Raw genomic sequence first — 19,552 nt, forward strand, 5'->3', positions numbered from 1 at the left:
TCCTTAGCAATAATTATTAGAGAAAACTGCATACAAAGCTTAACATTGAGGATCCTATACGGAAAATGGGGTTTTTGTGTTTAAGATTCCAAAAGAGGATTAAACAGTGAGTTTTTCTTATTTACTTTCGAAATGTTAAAAATTCAAACATTTGTCAGTACGAATGATAAGCTTTACATTAATAATTTGAAAACTTTTTCTTATGTATATATAGATAGATAATAGATAATAGATAAAAAATAGATAATAAATAGATATTCTTATATTTCGGCTACTGGAATTATCTAGTCTCAGCCCATAACAAGTTTTCACACGGGAGGGTTCCACAAGTTATCGCTAAAATCTGATTGCTGTATAGCACATCTGATCGAGCATTATGAGAAATGAACATGAGCAAACTTTAAGGCTCTATGAACTAGTAGGATAGGAGCTACTAGGCTTGAGAATTTGAATATCCAAAAAATTTGATAACGGAATTATGTACGTTTAAAGTAAATATCTTTAAAACTGTTAAAACAATCACAAGAAAAGTTGCACTGTGTAGTGAGAACAAAATGCCCTATCGAAAGCTTTAAACAGTTTTGCCATAGGTAAAGCAGTGTTACCAACTCAGCATAAAATATTTTGTTTAAAATAGCACCATATACAAGTGTGCACAGATTTAAAATGCAATATTATCACTAAACATGCCAGTGAAGTATAGTAGTAGAGTGTTTCACAGTATTGAAACTAAATGTGCTGCATGTGCTGAAAATGTTCAATAGCGAAGTCTGATATGTGAGAACAAAGAATAATAACGGAATGCACTAGAAACAAGTGAGGATTTTGCATTATACTTCTATGGCTCGAAGGATAATCAGACAGCTTGCGAAACAAAATGTTACACGCGAGGAAAGAAACACGTGTTTTCTAATACTGTGTAACGGTTCTCGATTATCTTATCAATATTTGGAAGAGTGACATATTCTTTTACTTCCTCTCCTACATACCATAACATGATATTTGTACATGTAATATTGCCATATGCTCATAGCATATACAATTATTTTATTATTACCTGATTTCCCTTCTAGTCGGCCAGGATAGCCGTGTAGTGTAGAGGGCTAGACAGCTGACATATTAGGCATCGTAGGTACCAATCCCGCCTCGAGCATATTTTTGTTGTACTTTTAGCCTTACATTACATTGTAATCTTTCCCTTTCATAGTGATTTGGATCCCGCTTTACACTCCTATATAAATTCGGTGCTGACACAAGACGTAAAATGGCAACACTCAATTTCGTTTTTCAAATGCATCAATATTTTGTGACACAACTGACATTTTGCTATGTTATACTATCTGTGTTACGTATTTGAACTAAATTTATAGCATGAGACCCAGATTCCCTTATTACCATCTGTTGCCACATTTCATACTTCTCCATTGTATATTTTAGCACACGTAGATCCAATTGTGTGCAACACTATACCACTGCACTTAACTGTTTTATAGTGATAATAGTGCGTTTAAATGTGTGAACACTTGTATATGGTGCTATTGCTTACAAAATATTTATGCTGAGTAGGCAACACTGCTTCACCTATGGCAACACTGTTTATGGTTTTCGATAAGGCATTGCGTTTTTCGTTATATTGTGGAACTTTTGTTTTGGTTGCTTTATCGGTTTTCAAGATATTTACTTTAACCGTAGATAATTCCATGATATAATTTTTGGGATTTTCAAATTTTGAAAGCCCAGTAGCACCTATCATTTTGGTCCATAGCACCTCAAATTTTGCTCATTTTTATTTCTTATTATGCTCTACCAGATGTGCTATGTGGCAATTAGGTTTTAGCGAGAACGTGAGGGACCCTCCCGTGTACGTCCATTACTATATACAACATGAGGCATAGATAGCTTCTTTAAAAAAAAAGCTATTATAGGTTAATAGACACATTATGAACCTAACAACTATTAAAAATTATATGTAAGATGTGACCTGTGTTAGATATATTTGAGTATGAAAGGCAACCAGAAAACTATATAATATTCTTTTTTAAATTTAAAAATGGGCCTGAAATCAAGATGGCGTTCATTATTCATTACTATATACAGTATAGCGCTAAAATCATTTGGAGCCATGAACCTTTAAAATTATTTTTTTCATGATTTCGGCAGCCTATAACACGTAAACGATGGGGTTTTTGCCCTGTGTTTATTGGAACATTTTTGTTTCTCTTATTATCAGGAATTACTCCTCTGCTTTTGTACAACGAATTTAGCGTCATAGCGACGCCTAATATGTCGGTTGTCTAGCTCTCTATATATATACAGTATAGAGGGCGCTGTATGAGAAACATATTTCAAACTATGTTATGCACAAGAGTCAAAGTCTTGTAAAATGGTTTCCCTGTCTCACTCTCTGTCGACAAATTCCCAAATATCATAATCAAAAGGGTAGGAAATATCGAGAAGAGGTCTTTTATAATTGATTGATTGATTGAAATGTCTCAAAAATAACTTACATTCCCTCGGATAACTCTCTACTAAAATTAGAAGTACTACAAATTTACCATTCAACATTTCACAATTTATCGTCACAGAATTATAACAGCTATATACAGTATAATGAAGTAGGAGGTACCGAGAAGTGGTCCTTTCTAATCGATTCAGTGTTTCAAATATAACTTCTATATCCTTCCGATAGCTCTCTACTGAAAATAGAAGAAGTGCAAATTAGCCATTTCCGATTTCACCGTTTATCGTCACAGAACGAAAACAGTAATATATAATGGGATGCAGTTTCCTGGAAGCGATTTAGTGGCTGAAGTCACTATAGAAAAGGATCTGCAAGACTCTGCTGACATCAGAAATTGTTGAAATTCACTATTGCTTTCGGTTTCAATATTGATTTAACAAAGCCAAAAAATATAGAAATTATTGATGTGATGTCTCTTGCAGCCGATGCATTGTGTCAAGTGTAGTTTCCGTCTTTTATGTTAACTGAGTACTCAAAGCACGAGTAATCACAACCCCAATGTTCCTAAAAACAGAAAGGTTATTTTTTAATTTACTATTAATTGCAATTCATATAGTCTAATGATGACAATAGAGCATAACTCTTGGATATATAGAGATCGTCTTTTTTTTCATGGAATCGGTGGTCAATATCCATCTTTTTCTTTTGCTAAAATTCAAAACTGGCGTGGTTCATACTAACTATACTCGGCTTGAGCTTTTGTTGTTATATTGCAACCTCCAAAACAGAAAGCGAGATTTGTTTTCTTTTAATGATTCAGCGTCTCAAGACAATATAACTTGAATTTTACACAAAGGAGCCAGTCTCTGCTGTTAGCAAATAAAAATTGTTTTAAGAACATTTTGAGCAAGTATCCACGTGTACCATGTTATAGCTAAGAGCGGATGCTCAATCAACGTGGAATTCTTGAAACAGACAAGTTGGAAATAGCTGAATAGAAAAAAAAATGAACGTGTTTCTGCTTGAATGTAGAAAGGCTATTGCGCTTTATAGCCAGCCGAAGAATTTGGAATTTTACCAATGACACCACCAAAGCGGGTGAAGTGTTTTCGAGAGATTGGGGAAAGTATACATCGCCGAGGTTGCCTAACGCTTCGTATGATAACCTATTACTCTCAACTTATTACAGAAGCTCAACTTAATCTAAACATGGCCAACAGACAACTTCGGCACGCATCTCGTTTTCCAGGCAACCGGTTACTACTGTGTAAAAGTTTGTCTCTGAAGATCTATAATAAGGCTGTTTGGACTTTAGGAAGGATTATGAATATTGAATGGACACATGTTCTCTTCACATACGGCTGAACATTTCTCCTAAAGTAATGGTAAAACAGTCATGTTATAGTACTTGCTGGTTTTATTCTTTGCCATGCGTGTTCGTTAGGGGGTCAAATATATATACGCATGGGCGCCCAAAAAGAGGGTAGGATGCGGCCCTACCCGTGCTTTACGAAAGTGTATTAAATTTCTGAAAGTTGTTCTTAACATAAAAAGAAAATACAAAAAGGTAATATACACTCTTAATTTAGTTTCTTAAATTCGAGAAGAAAACCTTGTATTTAAGACATCCGTTTCTTACCTGTGCACACAGGAGTACATTCTTAAAAGTGAGGTTTCGACTTTCCCAAACCATTTTGAGAAATGACTCAAATGTGAGGAATTATGTTTTATTTCTGAGGATGCAAATGCTTTCTCAAATCTGAGGAAATGAGATATCTGAGGAAATGAGACACACATCTTGAAATGTTTCATCCAAGTTTATCGATATTATTATTATTATAAATCACAATATTTTATGGAGATTATGAAGATTATAATTTTAAGTTAAGTTATATATTATAAGTTAATGAAGATTATTATTCTAACTCACAATATTTTTTTCATTGATGAGTTATTTTCTTTTTCTTCCTACTAGTAGTTTTCCTTCCGTATTTTATTCTTTGACGATATGAAGAAAACAATTTCTTTACAAGACATGTAAAATGCGGTTATACATCCTAAGAATAATGATTGCTAACATTGATATCCTATTTTTTACTCGTTTTAAGACATTTTCTTTTGTTACTGTCGTGGTTTATTTTATCTTCTTAAATTTTCCTCCGACACCACATTTCGAATCTCTCTGTATATTTCTTTTCTAAATCTTGTAGTGTCTTAATTCCTTAATCACACAGTCAAACACTTTTGTGCAGTCGCACCTTGTCAGTCTGAAAGCACTAATAATTGGAGTAATTGGGGGTGTCATAACTGACAAGTTGCGCCCAGGATTTTGTAAACATTGGATTTGGTAGAGCATAAAGTACAGGATCTGACCTGGGTTACATACACATAAAACCAAGGATATTCAAAAGAAACACATTGCGATGTCAAAGGGATTGAAAAGGGTGAGAAAGCAGTAACTTTTAGGATTGCTTCATCTCCTCGCACTTACGTGTAAATCTCGGTATTTCCTCCTAGACGATTCTTCCTGTGGATTATTTCCGTCCATCCTTCACTCTGGTGTACTAGCCGTACAGGTAGTCTTGTGTTAAGGGTCTGCGAAACCCTGGCAGAAAACTAACGTTTCGAAAACAGTAAATTTAATCAAAATCGAAATCGCTCTTTAACGAATCGTCCATTGTAGTTGATAGCTATAACGTTAGATAAGGCAAGGCGCTCTCTAGGTTAGAGAAAGGTAAACTCATCGTAACTCCGAATTGTAGCTGGTGTTCCTACATGTTGACCCGTCTCTCATACTATCCGGACTACCTCTTCCCAAAAGTATCTCAATGGTTTTGTTCGATGTCCCCTCCGGGTTAATATCCTGGGTCTTTGATTATTTCTTCAGTCTCGATGAAAAGTGCGTGCTCATAGATTATCCAAAGGTGAGGTGAGGATAGGAATGCTGACAGGGGAACTATCTGTCGTTTTTATTGATTAGGAAATTACATGTGGTGAAGGAATTAACAAACAGTAAGGAAACTTCCATGTAGGAAAAGTAAATGATGTTAGAAAAAAGTGAAAAGTGATTCAACTTTAAATAAACGTGGATACTTTTTATTGCATAAAATTTTAAATAATAATGCACCAAAGCCCGAAATAAAATGATCCACTATATCTCAAAATACACATATCTTCACACCCCATACATAACAAGTGACTAGCTTCTCCCTAAATCCATTATTAAGTGTGCTGTTTAGTTGCGATCCTTACTGAATGCCTATTTAATTACGGTAAGTCTTTACCTGATCTCTTGATGCAATAAACATTACCCATCAGACGAGAAAGTATGTAATGCACGTAATAGTTGGGGAAAAGTTAAAAATTTTCTACAAGACACGCTCCATAATAACACTTGCGAAATAGAAAGTGCACTAGTAAAATGGTTGATAACTGAAGCTACACTTAAGGAGATGGATAAACGCAGAAAGGAGAAAGCCAAAAAGAATCAAAATACTGTACTGAAGGCTCAACAAAAGAATTGAGAAGACAGACGGAAACCCTAAAGACAAGTTCGTGTTAGACGTATGTTCAGAAATACTACAACATCAACATTGTGGCAACCATGATCTGATACATCAGAGAATACATAATTTAAGAGGAAAATCAATCATAACTATACGTTTATTTGGGGTTTAATATCAACAAGGTCGTGTAGTCACTTATCACCAAAGTATCCACTGAATTTTATGAGAACTGAGAAGAACTGCCGAAAAGACATTGCGGTAGATGCAGACGAAGAGGTAAATTATGAAGGAAAAGGACCTGATCTATTTAAAAATGAGGTACTTCAAGCCAATAAAGACACGCGAAGGAGAAAAGTCATTGTAGTCGAAGATATAGCAGCAGATTTCCCCAAGTAATGCAAGACAATGGACGAAGGTCTACTAATTTGGCTAAAGTAGAGAAAGGACAACCTTTTCTAATATTATAATTGTTGCATCATCCAGCAAAGGCAAACGAGGAAGTGAAGCGATCACAGATTCATTAGCCTTATTTTTCACGCTGGAAATATTATTCCGCCCAAACTGAACAGGACCCTAGAAGTTAAGGAAGAAAGGACATTGAAGGAAGATCAGTTGGAATTGAGGAAAGGAAAATGAACTAGAGGGTTCTATTAGATTTATGATAATTTTATCAGAACGAGTTATAAAGTTAAAGAATGAGTTGTGTTTTATGCGATAATAATGTTTTGATCTTCTTAATTGGACCAAATATCTAGAAATTCTTAGAGAAACCGATGTCAGCTTGAGAGACTCAAGTCTCGTTCGCAATATGTACACTCCGCATCAAAAAAGTGCGAAACATAACGCTGTGTAGCTAGGCCACCCAATATACACCTTATCCCATAATCGTGCTGGAAAGAGACACCCTCTTTATCCCCTTCCTTTTCTCCCATACTAAAATTAGGTAACAACATGAACGAAATTCTAATTTCAAACTACACATGTATTAGTATCGATAAAATGAAATAACAAAACCGAGACGAAAAAAGATTCATAAGTTGATTTAGGGAGAAACCAAAACACATACAATGAAAAATTGAAACCATTGCATGTATATTACACAGAGGTTCAGAAATGAGGCAGAGAGAGAGAGAGAGAGAAGGCGAGAGAAGAAGGGAAAGAAAAGGGAGAACATATACAAATTTGGAATTTAATCTTAGTAAGAAAACCATCTAGCATTATAAAGTTCCGTTACCAGAAATCCAACAGTAATATAGAAAAAACGTTTGTTTTTCTATATTTTTTCACGACTATTCTGATATATAGAGGATGCTTGATACATTCATTAAGTCTTTTTCATAAAGGATAGCATACTCAATTTCTGGTAGAACTGTAGTCCTCACAGACACATCTAAGATAATATCAAAAGATTAAAACACATGCTTTGTTTCCGCGGGGTTCGATTGTAAACTCGGTAGTGTTCATTGGACGTAATGATGCAAACCACATTCTAACAAACTCAGTAGGTAGCGTAGGTCTTATCTTCCATTTCAGACTACTAATGCAAAGTGAACAAAAAAAAAAAGGATGAAAGAAAGAAAGATAACATTAAATGCGTCCTATTTTACTGGTAAGTTGATATCAGAAATATCCTATATTAAAAGTCCAAACCGCATCATAATGAAAAGTTACAAATGTTCAAATGGAAAATTGGATGATCCTTATAGATGTAACAGACATTGCATGTTTCAAATTTCAACATGAATAAATCACATTGAATTATAGGATGGAAACAAATTTGTGTGAAACTAGTATAAATAAAATTTTGTTTTCAAATAACCAAAGAGGTTGCCACGTTCTAGTCCGTTCCGAACATCCAGCTTCACTTTCGTCTCTTGCGGATATCACGTTGTAATTTGCACAGATAGAATAAACACGCTAGAGCTCAAACGGATCATAGTGTCAGTCGGATGATGTTGGTTAGCTTATGGACCACTACTTGGTCGAGGATTCAAAGCCGTAGTGACCCGGTAATTCGACTGAGACTCGGTAACCTCGGAAACATATTGGTTTCTATAGTGGTACCGTTAAAACGAAATGCTACTCTTTCTTATGCTGTTGTGTTAGTGTGATTATATTAAGAACTAAAATATCGAAACTTATTTCAATTCATAACCTCTTATATCAAGAAGGATGAAGAAAGTTCACAGTGACAACAAAATAATTAATTACTAAATGTTTGATCAACGTTTAAGTATATTTTGCGTTCCTAGATATTATGCACAAAATTCTGAAAATTCTTAGTCTTCTTTGACATCGCGTGCTGTTTACGTTGGAATAAATGTGATTGACGGATACATTTTATTTAAATATATGATATTATTAACAGCAATTATAATTACGAAAGTATTTTTTAAAAATAATATTCTAATTTGACATTTTACATTTTTCAGAAGGACAACGATTATGTGATAAGGAAGGAATACAATGTTTGAAACGTAGCAAAGGTAATATTTCTGGCATATATTTTTCAATCTAAACTATAAAACACAATTTTGAGCTAAACTATATATTCTTGAACATACAAACAAGAACATCTAACGCCATTAGCTTAACGTTTTAACTATAACACTGGAATAATTTCAGATAATAATCGAAAAGACAAAAGCAGTGCAGATGAATATAAATACTGATTTGTTTACTTCTAATTTACTAAACCTTTAAAGTAGGATGTTTATCTTTGAAGGCAGTAATGCGATGCACCGAATACATGCAGGATAACAATACAAAATTTGTTAGAAGTAAAACATATGTTTCATATGTTCGACTCCAACATTTGTCTTAAGTGGCTAAAATCATCAGCAAACTTAGACAGGAAAATAAATACACGTACATATGCTGCAAATATAATTTGAGAGTATCCAATGCATTTTCATAGACAACTGGCAGCAAAATCGGCGTTAAGGAATAGATAGTAGAACAAAGTAGTAGCAAAAAATTTTGAATATCTTCACCCTAATTCGAAGTAGTTTCAAAATCGTCCCTCTTAATCGTAGCTAAGGTTAGGCATTGTTCTCGAGGTTCTAGTGACTTCCAGGTTGGGGCTTCAAGTTGAAATCCATAATTGAAGACTCGTCCATCAAACGACGTTGAATGGAAAGACAGACCGATGGATGGCCGGTTTTAGTCACAAATGAATAAACAAAAGGCAAGATCCAACACAGAGTCACGAATGATCGAGAATCACTAATGACTAAGATTTTTCTCTCTCAATTGCGTTTGACCTAATTTTCCCTCTGACGTAAAAATAAGAAGATGGTGGTGACACGACATGATTTCCTGAGCGTGGTCGTTAACCCAAAAGTGACATTGACAAAGTCCGTATTTCCACACGTCGTCGACTTAACACAAAGTTCTTGAACTCCCTCCTGAGCTTGCTAACGTTCATAGGAAATTATACTAAAAAGAGACTCACCTCAGTCAAAGTACTTACTTCTATATCCATTACTCCTTATTGCAACACTGTGTAGTGGATAAACGAACGAAGCGATAATATCGTATTATAGTTTGACTATCGCGGCCAATAAGGTCGAACCAATTGAGAGAAGCAATTGAACTGACCAAGCAAAATAAGAGGGTCGCTTGTGAAGCTGTTAAAGGGCGAATGTTCTTAAAAGTCGCTACCACTGTTTATTTCAAATTACTTACAAGTGCAAAGGCTCCTTCAATAACATCAAAACAATAGTTAATTTATAATTCCATGTAAAGCATGTTAGTAACGTAAAACAGAATATCGGTGTTTTAAACATCGGACAGTGAACACTTTGAATACTGCTTGGCTTTTCATTGATAATTGATTAATTTTCCACACAACTAGAAATATCCTATCGGGTCCTATGATTATGTCTGGTGATATGTTGTTGTCAAGAGAGATATTAATGATTAAGATATTTAGTCCTTCTTATCCTCGATCGCGTTATATTTTATATTGCACATGTACTATTTTTTTTTTACTTTGACTAATTAATATGTACTCCTCTGGGACATTGGACGGTATTTACTGAAATGTACTACTTCATTATCACATTTACCAATCGAGCAACTGAGAAACTTTACACAGTGGTACGTTATTATAAAATACATTTAAAATATGCTGCAATTCATTTACATCCAATCATAAAACTGATATTTCATACTAAACAATATTGAACTTTGAAAATTAACGTTAACTTTGTTACGTGAAAGAAAGGCAAGTTAAGCACATCATTAAATAATTGCTGATACAGAGCGTTTGGGAATTGTTCTGAGTGTGTTGTGAGCAACATCATGAAATAAATTATCAGTAACATAACGTTTCAGGTTGGTTGCGGAAGGTGCATGGAAGACAATAGAGCAGACATCTATTTTTCATTATTGATTTGAAGTAATTTGTATTATAATTATTAGTGCATTTTTTGCAGAATATGTTAACAATGTCACATGCTCCTTCTTGAAAAAAAAAACATGGAAATAATGTCGCCTCTTTAGACTAGAGCGGTGTAAAAGGAGTTTTAACATACTTTCAAATGCCATAACTGCTGTTTTACGAAAGTTCACTCAATTTTTATTTTATTGTAACTTTCATTTGCAAAATGAATACTTCCAGAACCGTCATCTCTCATCTCTAATTAATCTCATCTCTAATACAGTAGTTAATATGGATCATAACTTTTGATTCTTTGTTAAATCACCTGTTGTAGTGGTAATCGAATTCAATATTCTTTGTAATATGCCTTAATGTCGTAGTCTATGTTGTTAGTTATAAACAAATAATTTCGTTATTGTGAATATATTAAATTTCAAAAACTTATATTTCATTAATTAAACAGAGTAACAAGAATGTTGTCCGCAAAAAGGACAAACTGCTTATAGAATATAAAACTCCGTTTTAAGCCAGACTAGTAAATAAAGATTTTTGATCCGTATACCCCACACCCACTCTTGTTACACATAAGTGTAATATGCAATCTATTTTAGAAACATTTGAAGATGATATGTTGCTTTGTAAAAGCAGGATACAAATAATACGTTTTTCTTTAATGTATAGTACAATGACATTTTGTGAAAAATATCAATTTCTAACAATTCCTCTAAAATCTGCAAGATGAAATACCGTTGATTTATTTTAAAAAGAAAAAAAATTCCGTTTGCTCCTGAAAAAGTAACCTATCACTTGACACCAAAATAAAGATACTTATGGCACCACAAAATGATAAATTCTGGTGTTTAACAGAAATCCTTGCAGTGCCTACATCATTACAATTACTGCGACGCCTGTATTCTGGAGACTCTTGCCAATATATTCAAGCAAACTAAGTTAATGTCTGAGTGATTTGGGTGGTCATCAATTCTGGCTACAGGTTACAAGAACTATAAGGTGAATAGTAAACTGAGGAAAAGTTATTTCCAATTCCAAGCTATTATATTTGGACTATGTGAATACAAAAGAGGCTGATGATTGATTAGAGTAGCTTTTAATATGGAAAAACTAAGTTATCCATATTTATATATTTTTGAATTGTACACACGTCGGTTTATTTCAGCAATCAACCAATAAGTTTTGAAGTTATAGTATCAATGTTAAAATAAAATCTAATGCGTGGAAACATTTTTTTGATTTTATATCCTTAGATCGACAAACATGAATAAACATCTTTCTCGTCCACTTCTTGAATCCAAAAGCCTAAAATATAAAGGATTTTACTGCAGTCAATATAGAATCAACTAAGTCATTTAAAATCACATGGTATCAATATTTAACGTCACTACCAAAGTTTTTAGTGATAATGTTTCGTATTATAGTGTGTTCAACAGATACATTATTTAAGATTTTCTTATTGTAAACCACGCATCGCGCATTAATCACACAGTTGTTAACATTATGACACATGAAATTCAATAATTGTTATTTTTCTGCTTCTATTCTTAATATTGAAACTAATATTTATTTTCAGACATTAACTCAAAATTTGAATTTGTTACTAAGCAGGTGAAAAAAGCATTATAACAAGATACAGAAAGTGTTAAAATACTTTTAACAGACAATAAATCACAAGTTATATTTGAGTTGATTTGATTTTGAGTTTAACGTCCCTTTCAGCAGCGAGACTATATGACGCAGTACCTACGGATTAAAGTGAAATCCGAACCACGTGAGCTTCCGCCGGGAATCGAATCCAGGTTTCCTACGACAAAGGCGCGTACGCTAACCGCTTAGCCACGCATGAGCTCTTCCAAATTATACTGTGTAACTTAGATTTATTTCCGACATCATAAAGGAAATGATATATTGACTGTAGAGTTCAGAGATATGATATTCAATACAGAACTAGCAAATATATATGAACAGAAAAACAAGAAAGTTAATTAACATTACTGAAAGAAAGAAATTCCAACTTAGGAACTGACGCATCTCGGGGAAATGTCGTAACATAGGAGAGGCTTTTAATTATACGTGTTTTCATTTAATGCCAAGTAGATTTCACGAGTTCTAAAATTACTAACTAATGCATATTAGGATAGACACAAGTGAAAAATTTCAGCTTCAAAAGCAAGAAAGGATGTAATAGAAAAAAAACACAGTTGATTTCTGACAATGAGTGCAATGCATACAAGACAACTAAATCATGTACTAATGAAGCTAAGCTTTGAGAGAGATGGAGTAAGTCAGGTAGATGCAAATTGAGTGAGATTGAGGTTACTTTCAGCGCACTCTACAATTCAGCAACACGACTTACACAACGCTATTACGACCATGGATAAGTCTTAAAAGAGTCTGAAAAGGTAAATCGACTTGTACTCAATTATTCAATTTCAACCTATTTCATAAAGTTTGATTGAAGAAAGCGCTCTCATATATTGCAGAAAGTCATCACAGCAGAAAGATCCAAGAACATATTAATAACAAGACATCAAATTATATTGAAACACCTGTACACGAATCACCTATACGCAATTAAATATTTTTCAAATATTCGAACTACTATATTTCATCTTCATTAGAAACGAAATCACCAAATATATATAGCTACTGCTCACTACCGTCTGTAAGTATAATAACCTTCTATTGGTAGCAGTTACTTACTCCACCCACGTAAATAACTGTGGGAGAAGGTGATACCCTGTTTCAAATAGATTATACGAAGAATTATTTTTCCAAACTATCAATCACTGCGCGTCGCCTCGGCCATTGCAGGAATTAATACATTGTCTACATTACACTAATAGCCACTATATGTCAGTTGGCTTCTGTTTTGCTTTGTAGCCGTCATATGTTTAAAATGGCTACACCGCAGCATAAATCATTTTGTGTTTTCGAGTTTGCGAAGTGCAATTCCGTGATTGCAGTGCAAAGACGATTCAGGTTGAGGTACCAAATGGATCCTTCGAATAAGTGGAACATTCGCAGATGGTATCGACAGTTTGTAGATGTGTATGTAAACGAAAGAGTCCTGGCCGCCCTCGTGTTCCCGAAGAAAATGTTGCACGAATTAAAGTTCCTTTCCAATGTAGCCCTTCAAAATCAACTCGCATTGATAATATTTGGTTATGAAGTCGTACAAGTTACAACTATTACAAGCTTTGTGTCCTGATGACAAAAGCGAACGTGTGACACTTCGTAACGAGATTCTGGATGCTATGGACAATGAAAACACTTTTGCACAACGCATCGTGTTCAGGGATGAAGCGATTTTCCGTGTTAGTGGTCAGGTAAACAAACAAAATCTTCGAATTTGGGGTCTAGAGAACCCACATGCAGTCATTGAACATGTAAGAGATTCGCAAAAAGTCAATGTGCTTTTTGGGATATCCCTATCATCTGTTTACGGCCCATTCTTCTTTAATGGAAACGCGGTTAACAGTCAACAGTATCTCGCTATGTTACAAAACTGGTTGTGACCGAGGCCTCAAGAAGACAACTTTATTTTTCAAGAAGACGGGGCACCCCTCACTGGAGTCGCCATGTGCCTGGATATCTGAATGAAACTCTACCGAATCGTTGGATTGGTCATAAGGAGCTGGCGACTTAGCATGTCTCAGCTGGCCTCCACGGTCACCGGATTTGTAGCCCAGTGACTTCTTTCTGTGGGGTTTCGTTATAGACAACGGTAATGTACCACCTCTCCCACAGAACCTGGAAGAGTTGAAGAACCGGCTCCGTATTGGCATAACATCAGTGACGCAGTACATGCTTGCCCGAGTTTGGGAGGAAATTGAGTATCGATGTGACATTGTTCGTGTCGCTGATGGAGGACATATTGAACATCTGTAACTTGAATTTTGAACTGTAAATTCAACTTGAGAGGTTCGTAAATACGCGTGTATAATTTCACATTGGTATGTCTTAAAGTTTAATAAATGTAAGGATTCGAAATACCTATTTTGTTTTTGAACCAGGGATCATATATATATATATTATACAAAAATGGTCCTTCTTATTTCCTTTTAGACTAAACGCTTTTATTTGTTTAAAAGTGACATAAACGAATAATTTGTAATTGATGTTGTTTCAAGTCATTTAAAAGTCGTCATTTGAACTCATGAGAGAACTAATAACTGGTATTGTTACTACTCGTATTTTACTACTATACTTTGCTTTTATAGCTTACTTTGCTTTTATAACTTTGCTTTTATAACTTACATAGACTTATTCATTGCTTGATGTTCAAGACCAAATCCATATTAATATTTTTCAGAGTTCAATCGCAAGAAAGAAGCATTAAACTGCAACTGTCCAATGTCTTGCATTCAACCAAAAATCAGATATATGAGTCAAATAAAGTAAGTTAGTAGTTCACTTAGAACGTTATTCATTACTATATGTTTCTAACTATTAGATGACGTAGCCAATATTAGGAAATGCTATGCTATGTTGTAGAAAGATAGCTATTGTATCACAATGAAAATGTTTACAGAAGATATATATGTATATATTTTAATTTTAAGACATATTATTATTTTTATTAGCATAGTTATTACTGCACATTAATTTTATTGCACTTGAGAGAAGAATTTCAAAATGATAGTATTTTAAACATTTCTTCCCAAAATAATAAAGTGTTAGAAACGCATGTCTCAAAATACTAATTTAAATAATAATTATTATTACATATGATGTCATTCAAAACAATTTTTGTACTTTATGATTAATACTATACTACCATGAAATATTTAATGTTGCTAGGATTTAATAATATATCACATTTCTTTTAAACACAGAAGAGCCATATGGAATAAATTTGAATCCTCAAAATCTTAAGCATACTTATTTCTGTAAGAAATATATTCTACCTTATTCATACATTTTGAAACGCTTTAGCAGCTTCTAGAATAACATTTTCAATCAAAATTACATGATAAAAATCTGCTTGCAAGTAGATATTAACTCTGCTTCAGAAAACATTTAAAATTTATCAGCCCCTGCAAATTATACATTTGACACATCAACTTCGTTTTGGGCATTTACTTTTTAACGCATCTCACTTCCGTTCCGATAGAACTAAACTTGGATTCAAACTCATGTTAGGGATCCAACAAACTATAGATACAGACTAGTTATGATGTTTTCCTGTTATCTTTATGCATCACATCTTGCCGCCCGAAGATTCCAGAAGAAATCATTGCTAAAATTAGCTTTGCAATAACTTGTGATACAATGTACTCTTTTGTCTAAAATTATCAAATAACATGTCCTCAAATATATTGCTGTTGATATCACATTGCAATTCTAGGCATTTTCTATAATGTGGTTTATAACGTGACTGTTAAATCTACATAACGCACATATGAAAATGTGATGGATGGATAAACATCCATACGTAGCCTAGGGTACCTAGGTTACCATACATAGTAGGTAGGGTATTTTGGTGGAATACATGTAATCAGGCCTCTCCTCAATTTGCAGCCATTTTGTAAGCGCTACTAGAGTATTAATGATGCCGAAATGTTAGGATTTTCAAAGAAGTCGTTTAAAGAGGAATTATAGTAATTAGCTAGGAACAAAGTATTTAATATAATGTTTTCTTTTCTTACTTGAAATATGTAAATAAAATAGTGGTATTATCTGAAACATTATAATTTTATGTTGTGTTTATGTTACACTATAACTATTAGTTCGATTGCTTTATAAATTATGTCAAAATTTTTCCCTGTCAACATTTTTGTTTCTTTTATCGTTTCTTTAAAAGGTGAAGAACATGTCAAGATAAATAGTTCACACTATATCTATTTATTTAAATATATATCTATCTGCTGTTTCCTCCCCCACCCCCGCAATATACTCGAAGTGGCACTAAGTTCCTCGGTAAGATTGGTCTATACCTACACCATCCAAACACAATGACAAAAAGAATCAGACAAAAATGATACAGGAAAAAGGCTCCACTTTACTGCAGATCATTACTGTAGGATGAGGGTATGGAATATCTAATATGTATGAAGAGAGTAACTACATTCAGCAAAAATATAATAATACATTCATAGTCACTTCTCCTACATTCAAATCTTTATCAAATATTTTTTTGATATTCTGATGGTAACATTTTTAAAAACAAAATGTATTCAAGCAAAACATTATTTTTGCAGTTGGAATGGTGATACTCAAAGGAACTCTACAGAGTGAAGGAATTCTCGATGGGAATAAATGGCCAATTGCAAATTCACTCCAAACCTAATAACCTTTAGGTGAAAAAACTTTTATGAGGCAATTTAACTAACTGCATGCGGCGTACATAACTCTGAAGTAGGGAAATTATAGAAAGTACATTATATTTTATCGCGAATAACACATACACGCACACACGCGAAAATACTTCTCCATTGCAACATGTCTAGAAATCAGTCACTAAGAAATGACCACATTAAAGAAAAAGAATTAAATTAAATGAAGTATAAAAGTAAACTAAATCAAAATTGAAATAATAAAAATTGACACTTACTAAAGATCATACATGCAGGACACTCATACTGCTCGGCAAAATTCCTGGGGGTTTCGAATACTAACCGAACTCGAAAAAAGAAAATAAAGTTTCACAAATTGCAAAAGATATATATATATATATATATATATATATATATATATATATATATATATATATATATATATATATACAAACACAAAAACTGATTTCATGTAACTTGACTGGCGGGTTATAAATGAGAGGCATCTAAGAGGTGCAGGATAACAACACCAAATTGGTTTAAATGAAACTCATGATTGTAAAAATATTTAATGGTAGCTACAAGGGCGTTAAAGGAATATATGGTAGAGCAAGAAATAGCAACTAATATAGGACAGTTTCACTCTATTTCGAAGTAGTTCCATTTTCTCCCCTTTTCTCTTCTGTGATGATAGGCGTAGACTAGTAGATCGAAGCGTCTTGAAGATTTCCATGACGAGGACCTGTCCGACAATCGACCAAGGCATAGAATGCCGGACCGAAGGCAGGGTAAATTCAATGTGTTCCCGTAGTGATTGAGACCCCACAACGACCCCAATCAAGCTTTCTCAAGTGTATTTGTTTCTTGTGTCCCTCTTACGTCATGAATAAAGCGAAGCTGATGATACTCACTCGATGACATGCACATACCATTACCAAATTTACATAGCCAAAGTACACATGCCTTCATATCGATTATACAACATAAAGTAGCTATACTTCCTACTAGGCTCCTAACTACGTCGCAATCGTATAGACCAAAAACAGGAGGAGAGGAACTTTCACGAGTCAAAGTATTTACTCCTCATCAACAATGCTTCCTTATTGTGTCAATGTTTAATACGTAGATCGTCAGAGCGTTCGTTGATTGGATAGTGGTGCATAACAATGAGGGCTCACTAAAAGAAAACTTATTGAGAATGCATCTGATCTAAGCAAAACTAAATTTCAAGCTAACACGTCTAAGACTGTTAAAGTTTGGAATTTCTAAAGATAACTACCGATCTTTCTTGCGTATACAGACGTCCTTATAAACATTAAAATTATGAATATTTTTTCCTTTAAGTTGATGTCAGCTGGTCGACGTAAAACGACAGGTTGATGTAAATAACCACCGAACAGGGAATTCTGCAAAGGCTTCCTGGCCTTCCAACGACGTCAGATTTCCAACATGAATAAAGATGTCTTGGCGAGTCCTTAGTTCATATTAAGTTATAATACAAATCAGATAAACGAAAAGATATGAAGAAAATTATATGCTTTTTTTCAGAATATACTACGTTTCGAAAACTCATAGGTATTCTTCATTCTGTTTCTCCTCTACTGGCGTGGATTAAGTAGACGACTAAATCAGAAGGTAGGGCTGTTCAAATAATCGAACAAACCATAACAATTCGATAAAATTTTAAAACCGTTTCGTAGGTGAAAAATTTTAATTTTATTGAATTATCAAACTTTCGATACTAACGAAATGTTCTAGACTCTGAAAGTGTTTCAGACTCTCGAACTATTGGGAGCACTCGAAGTGTTGTAGAGCCTCGAAATGTTCGAGGCACTATTGAACGTCAAATTGTTTAAAAGCAGCAAAAACTGAAAGATCTCAGTATGCTAGTATCGAGTTGTTTGAATATTTTAAAAACTTCGTGATTTTCGTAGTGTTTGAAGAAGCAATTCAATCGAGGTGTGTCTATCTTGTATTACATATACATATGCAGCGTATACATTTTAAAAGTAGCCTCCTTTGAAATGAAGTGAAAACATAGTTTCCTCACACATGTCTTTAAGAAAAAACTTAATGTACAAGGACTAAGTAGTATGTCAGGAAAGGGAGAAAGAGCGAAAGCGAAACAAAAGAAGAGGAGATGCATCACCCCTACGAGATTGGAATCCAAGACACCATTAGTCTACATACTGTCAGTTTACCGATTGCGCCAACAACATGGTAAGCAGAAAAAGGAGAATTCTGCATCTGGTTCCGAATATTTACTTAGGATTTTCGATGGAAACAGCTTCTAATAAACGTAAAGTCAATGAAATTCGATAAGGTTTAAGACTTATTGAACTAAGATTTTAAAAATGTATTATCCTGAACTAGAAACCTTTCGAGGATTTGAGATCGTCCATATTGTGTGTAATATCAAAACTTCGAGTATCATTGAAACAAACTTTGGCAATTTTTTGTGCAAAGCTCCCTACAATTCGAGTTAACTGTCCTTATGTGACGTGCGACGAACATATTGTACGGGTACTTTAAAATATACCATTTTGCTTTCGTTGTACCAATGGGAACCCGAAGGTCGGAGACCGGGCTTAACTTGCCATGAAAATATGTACTTAATATAGCAAACCACGTACATTAAATACCAGACGTACTATAGCAACCATGGAAATGATCCGGCAGCAAGATTTTCTCTTGCAACCACAGACATAGACGTATTGTTTTTCTTACAACAAAAGGAGCTCCCTTGAATCCGAGTATTTGTTTCGAATGCGAATCCGAATTTGAATTAGACGTTTAAGTGTATTCGTGATGTTAAACAATTATTAATATTACTGTTTTCTCACTATTAATATTACTGATACTCCTATTACTATTACTGTCAACACCATAATCATTTACTGTGACTTTT

Source organism: Thermobia domestica, chromosome 3 (assembly GCF_964235325.1).
Source record: "Thermobia domestica chromosome 3, izTheDome1.hap1.1, whole genome shotgun sequence".
NCBI lineage: Eukaryota > Metazoa > Arthropoda > Insecta > Zygentoma > Lepismatidae > Thermobia > Thermobia domestica.